Source organism: Taeniopygia guttata, chromosome 23 (assembly GCF_048771995.1).
Source record: "Taeniopygia guttata chromosome 23, bTaeGut7.mat, whole genome shotgun sequence".
NCBI classification, from domain to species: domain Eukaryota; kingdom Metazoa; phylum Chordata; class Aves; order Passeriformes; family Estrildidae; genus Taeniopygia; species Taeniopygia guttata.
Genome location: NC_133048.1, coordinates 4,067,052 through 4,073,842, shown reverse-complemented (window position 1 = coordinate 4,073,842; position 6,791 = coordinate 4,067,052).

The following is a 6,791-nucleotide window of genomic DNA, read 5'->3' as shown; positions in this document are numbered from 1 at the left end:
CGAGATCGCGCGTGGAGAAGGGGGCGGGGACTGTGGAAAAGGGGGCGGGGCCGGGGCGGGGAGCCTGGGACAGACCGGACTGGATTCAACGGACTGGAGTGCGGAACCTGGGCCGGACCGCACCGGACCGGACTGGGGAACCTGGGCTGGACTGGGCCAGACTGGAGCGGGGAACCTGGGCTGGACCGGGGAACCTGGGCTGGACTGGGCCAGACAGGGCCAGACAGGGCTGGGGAAGCTGGGCTGGACTGGACCGGACTGCATCAGACTGGACTGGACTGGACTGGGGAACCTGGGCCAGACTGGACCGGACTGCATCAGACTGGACTGGACTGGGGAAACCTGGACCGGACTGGGTCAGGGAGTTTGGGCTGGACTGGGCTGGACTAGACTGGAGAACCTGGGCTGAACTGAGACAGACAGGGTTGGGGAACCTGGGCCAGACAAGGTCAGGGAGCTTGGGCTGGACTGGACTGGGCCAGAGAACCTGGGCTGGGCTGGGCTGAGCTGGGCTGAGCTGAGCTGGGCTGGGCTGGGCTGGGCTGAGCTGAGCTGGGCTGGGCTGGGCTGAGCTGGGCTGAGCTGAGCTGGGCTGGGCTGGGCTGGGCTGGGCTGAGCTGAGCTGGGCTGGGCTGAGCTGGGCTGGGCTGGGCTGAGCTGAGCTGGGCTGGGCTGGGCTGGGCTGGGCTGAGCTGAGCTGAGCTGGGCTGGGCTGGGCTGAGCTGAGCTGGGCTGAGCTGGGCTGGGCTGGGCTGGGCTGGGCTGGGCTGGGCTGGGCTGGGCTGAGCTGGGCTGGGCTGGGCTGGGCTGGGCTGGGCTGAAGTGGGCCAAGGCTGGGAAAAGAGGCTGAGCTGGGCTGGGCTGGGCCAGGCCAGGGTGGAATGGGGCTGAGCTGAGCCCAGACAGTGCTGGGAGAAGGGGCTGGGCTGGGCTGGGCTGAGCTGAGCTGGGCTGAGCTGGGCTGGGCTGGGCTGGGCTGGGCTGGGTCGAAGAAAGGGCTGAGGGCAGGGTGAAGGGGTGGTGGCAGCCCTAGAGCAGAGCAAGGTGAAAGGGAGATCCACGCTGGCCTGTGAGAGGGGAGGGAGCTGGGTTAGGCTGGGGAGGAGGATGGGAGGCTGCATTAGGGCTGGGGAGGAGGATGGGAGGCTGCATCAGGGCTGGGCTGGGCAGATGAGCTGCTGCAGGGAGGGAAGGTCTCTGTGGAGGTGGCGAAGGAGGGTCAGCACTGGAGGGAGGAGGGAAGAGAGCAGAGGAATGTGAGGAGGAGGAGGTGAAAGCATCTCTACCTTGAGATGGAGGTGAGAAGGAGCAGAGCCATGCACTCCAGGGAGGGCTGGAGACACCAGCAGGGCAGGGACAGTGGGAATATTGTGGCTGGAGGCTCGAGAGAAAGAGGCAGGAGGTTGTGTTTGCAGGGAAAGGAAAGCCTTCATGTGGACGTGCTTCCTCTTTACTCTGACTCCAGCAGCTGCAGCTGCTCATCCATCCACAAGTTCCAGGCACAACCATGGCTGGTTTCATGAGCAGCAGGGTCAGGGCAAACTGCAGCTCCCTGCGCTTACACCGCAGTTTGGGAGCAGCTCCAGGTGGGAATACGGAAAAGATTTGGCCCCGTTTCATTTTGGGAATGAGGCTGGACTCAAGCTGCTGCAGCAAGGACAGATCATGCACTGCACCTATGCAATAACTTGGTTTGTTTTTTTCATCAAGTAGTTGTCATTTTGTACAACGTGACACAGAACAGGTGCTTTGAGAAATGGGGAAATAAAGGCATTTTGTTGTTAAAAGTCCAGCTGGACTGCATCAGACTGGACTGGACTGGGAAACCTGAGCCGGACTGGGTCAGGGAGCTTGGGCTGGACTGGGCTGGACTAGACTGGAGAACCTGGGCTGAACTGAGACAGACAGGGTTGGGGAACCTGGCCTGGACAGGGCTGGACTGGGGAACCCAACCCTAACCCTAACCCTAACCCTAACCCTAAATTCAAGCTGGAACGAGCAAAAGGCAGTAAGTACTCACAGTTGTGTGATCTGCTCTATTTGCTCAACGTTCCCGTGCTCCTACACCCTTCCCTCTTTCTCAGACCTTAGGGGATACCTTGAAATCTTTGGGAAACTTCCATCCTTACCTTTTTTCCTACACCAGATGACAGAGTATTCCCGGTCCTGACTGGTGCAAGTGGTGCAGCTGCAATCTGAGCTGCTCAGGCTTTCCCAAGAAGGACTGGGGGAGTGTCTTGGGTTTTTAGCTTGGCTGCGTGGGTGTGCATAATGAACCGGAATTCTGCTGTGCTTGGCTACCTCGGGGACTCGTTTTAATCACCGGGCAAATGTGCTGTGTGTAGGAGAAATACTTAATTTCATGACACGAGTTGCATTGTGCTGGCTGCTGGGCTGTGATTGGGAGATGTCCGTCGGTGGGAAGCAGGAGGCAGAGCTTGGCTGGCTGGGAACAAACCCCTCCTCGCTGCTCGGGGGCTGCCGTGCTCCAGGGGAGGGATGAGGGGGTGGAGGACTGGGGATGCTCAGATTTTGGGGTTTGACAGCGCACCTGGAGAAGGGCAGCGCTGCCCGCCTGCACTCTGCTACAGCAAATCGTGCAATCCTGAAATGGTTTGAGTTGAAAGCGACCTCAAAGATCACCCAGTTCCACCCCCTGCCATGGGCAGGGCCACCTTCCACTGTCCCCGGCTGCTCCAAGCCTGGTCCAGCCTGGCCTTGGGCACTGCCAGGGATGGGGCAGCCACAGCTGCTCTGGGCACCCTGTGCCAGGGCCTCACCACCATCACAGGGAAGAATTTTTTTCCTAACATAACATCTAACTCTACCCTTTTTCAGTTTGAATCCATCCCCCCCTTATCCCGTCAATTAAAACCTAAAAATCGGATGCAGGGGGGGGTGGGTATGGAGTGGCAAATACCTGGGGCTGAAGGAAAAGGAATGGTTCAGTTTGAGAATGTGAACAACAAACCTGCCAGAGCAGTCACGGGTGCCAAGGGAGAAGCATTTGGCTGAGGAAGAGAGTTTGTAAAGCTGCTACTGAAGGAAGTGTGAGAAGAAACGCTTGGAAAGCCGCTGCCTCGGTGATTTTCCAGCAGAGCCGCACTAGCAGCAAAGCAGTTTCAAGCCTTCAGAGTTTAGAAGGCTGTTCAGATCTATCAGATGCACCCTTTCACTGTGGAAGGGTTTGGGTTGGAAGGAGCTGTAAAAATTATCTCTCTCTAATGCCCTGCCATGGGCAGGCACATCTTCTGTGTGTGCCCCAAAAACCTCTGGTTACTGTGTAAGACAGCAAAAGTCTCCCCTGGATCATGGTCTCTGCCATCCTAAGATCTCAGGGTTTTACTTAAAGCACATCCTTCCCCTTTATGGAGCACCTGGCTCTGTCCTGGGGAGACTGAGCCCCCCAGGAGCCCCTTCCCCGGCACAGCAGTGCTGTGTGAGCTCTCCATCAGCCCCTCTGGGTCGCCTGGAGCGTTTGGGAGCCACAAGGTTGCCAAAGCAAGTTTGATTCAGCTGCTGTTCCCTGACACCGTCTGTGGTTCTCTGTAAATCACTAACAGATAATAATTTCATACTCTGGCTCTGCGTATCCCCCGCCTGCTGAATAATTACCTTGTTTTGTGCAAGCCGTGAGAGGTTTTCACAGATAATTCATCCAGCAGGGAAAGGCAGCCAGATTTTGGGCTGGAGCACATTTTCTGGCCACCTGGCATTGCTGCACAGAGGTCTGTGCCGGGGCGCAGCTGCCTCCGGAGGGAAACGCCGTATCCAGGACAGCCGAGGGCAGGGCGAAAAACCAAACCCAGATGAAATCCCAGCTGCCCTTCCTTGGAGAATAATCGAGCTTGGCAAACTCAGCCCACCCTGAGTTTGTGGATGTGTGGACAGATTGATCCCACAGATCTGGATGCTCTCACTCACAGAGGAGCTGTTTCACTGGAAACAGAGTTCCTCCCAGGAGCTGTTTGTGGTGGTGACCTTCGCCTTGCCCCACTCCCCACGTCCTGCCTGGCCTTGGGTGGGTGGGTTGGAGCCCAGCATGGAGCTAAGATCACCCTGAGGTGGCCATCCCTATCCCAGGGTTGAGCTGATGCCGGGCTGGAGGAAAGAGGAGAGGATCATCCCTGTTGTCAGCTTATCTCAGCAGCTCCCAAACCAGGGTAACTGCTGGCATCGCTGTGCTGAGGGGCTCCAGTCACGGCGTCTCAGAACCAGAGGCTGGAAAAGACCTCTGAGATCATCAGGTCCACCCTTTGACTTGTCACACAGACCAGTGCCATGCCCAGTCACTCCTTGGACTCCTCCAGGAATGGGAACCTCACCCCGTCCCTGGACAGCCCCTTCCACTGCCTGACCACGCTTTCAGTGCAGAATGAGATGCCACAGCCCTGTTCCACAGCCCTGGTGGGGAGCACAGTGTCCTCACCTTTAACGTGGCTCATGAGGACTGTCAGCATCTCCATCTCGCCATAAACCAGGACATTGTGGAGGTGGGGTCACTCGCCTGGGTGGTGATACTGACAATCATTTGGTGAGCATCTTCATGGATCAGTTCCTAAAGAAGCACCAGGAGAGCATCAGGCAGAACTAACAACTTGTTTTCAGGCTCAGGAAAGCCTGGGAGGTGGCCAGGCAGGCTTCCACCTCCAGCATTGGCTTGGACAGCCTCGAAAGGGCTCAGTGTGCAGGCAGATGTCACCTCTGCCCAGTCTAAGTTGGCAGAGGCCAAAAAGGAGCAGCTGAACAAGGAGGAGACCCTGAAGGAGTGGAGGCCATGACAAACACCTAATAGAGGGTGGGGGCAGGACTGGGGCACCAGTCCTGACCTCAGGAGATTTCCCAAACCACCCCACAGACTAAGAAGGAGATGGGGTTCTCATGGTGGGATGTGGAAAGTGGGTCTCAAATCCTCTCAGCTCTCCCTCTGAACGGTGCTTGCTCCACTAAACACCAGCCTCTGCTAATATTCCGCCACCAGTGTTTCAAGTTTGGGGAGTTTCCTGCAAGATGCCTCTCCCAAAAGGAAACTAAATGCTGAGCTTCAGGCCAGCTTTGCTTCCAATAAATAGCAGGGTTCAGAGAGCCTGTGCTTTGCTGTGCTCTGCAAAACTTGGAGCCACTCGGAGGTTTGGGTGTCCAGGGAAGTCTGGAGGTCACAGCTCAGCCGGGCTGGGAGCCAGAACCTACATCTGGCTCTGCAAACAGCAAACCCTCCTTCAGGTATGTCCTTTCTTATTGTTTCCTTTTTCAAATATAATAAATAGATAGTTTTTCAAGTTCCCAGCCATCTGAGCTACCCGTGCTCAGGACTGCGATATGCCTAATGCCATGAATGCAGAATTTCAGAGAATGCATCCAGGGGATACAAAACTTCCAGCTCTCAAAGAAGCCACCTCTGTGTTCAGCAGCAAATTCAGGACATCACCTACCCAAAGGGAGCCTGAAAGTCATGGTTCCCTGAAAGTCAAAGCATGTTTTATTGACTGCAGTCAAGAGAATCAAAGATCTGGAGACCTGGACTCCCACGGAATAAACCACATTATTCCTGTGCAGTGATCATTCCTCTCCCAGACATGAATTCCAGCCAGCCTCCCTGCTGGGAATGATTAAAGACCCCTTCAACAATCAAACAAATTGTCAAATAAGCAGGTGAACAAGTGAAAGAAAACAAGGGAATACAATGGCCTGCCACCACTGGTGAGAGCAGTTGTGTCACCTGGAGGGAAGTGCAGCTCCCTAGGTGATGCCAGTAGTTTTCTATACAGAACTGGGGCGTAGCCATGGGAGATGTCACTTCTTAACTACCAAAACTGCATTTGGAGGGAAGGTAGAGCTTGTGCAGATGCAGCTACAAGTCAGGGATGACATTTCCCTTCTTTTAGGTTTCCCTTCCCAGCTGCCTGGGCTCTTGAATTGGGAAGTAGAGCCTGGCAGTGCCAGCAGCTCTCACTGGGAGCCCTGGGCTGCCCACCGTAGCTGCCAACCCAGCTCCATGCCCAGGGTGGACATCACCAGAGTGGCACCAGAGCCCCCACAACGAACCCCTAACCCTAACCCTAACCCTAACCCTAACCCACCCCAAGAACAGCACCAGGCTCTCGGCTCGTGGTGAGGCTTCTTCACGGCTGTGAGGTTTTGGGGTGAAGCTCTGGAGCAAGAAAAGATGAAAGGAGCATGACAGCTCTGGGGTGTGACCAGCTCAGGAGCACCCCAAAAGCCTCTGTGCACCCCACACAAAAAGATGGGAGACTACCAGGATCGCGGCAGGGGGAACTTCCCGCCCTGTTTGAGTACCCTTGTGCACTGATCCTGCTCTCCAGGATGGCTTGAGCCCAAAATAAGGGCAGCCAGACGAGCCCCAGCCACAGTAAAAGGGGAGCAGCCCCAGGGAGCGAAGGTGCCTGGCTGGGGACATTGGCAAACACCCCGTGACAAAGTCCCCACCTCTAGCCACAACAGGCGCTCTGGCAGGGGGCACAGGGTGGAGGCCTTCCCCCTCCCCAACACCCCACGCCAGGAATTTCTCATCTCAGCAGAAATCCCAGGGGCTGTTTGTGCTCCACCTCAGAGCTGGAAGAGCCGCTCCCCTCGCCCCGGGTGTCTGGGACCGGCTGTGGGAGCCAGCTGGCTCTGCCAGGTGGGATTGTCCCCTCCCCAGGAGGCCCCTAGGGTCCCACAGGACCACAAAAACCGGGCTGGGGACAGGGATCTGTACAGGATGTGTCCCTGGGGCACAGGGGGCACAGCTGTGTGCACAGAATTGAATTGCTCCTGTAGAAGCCATGCGG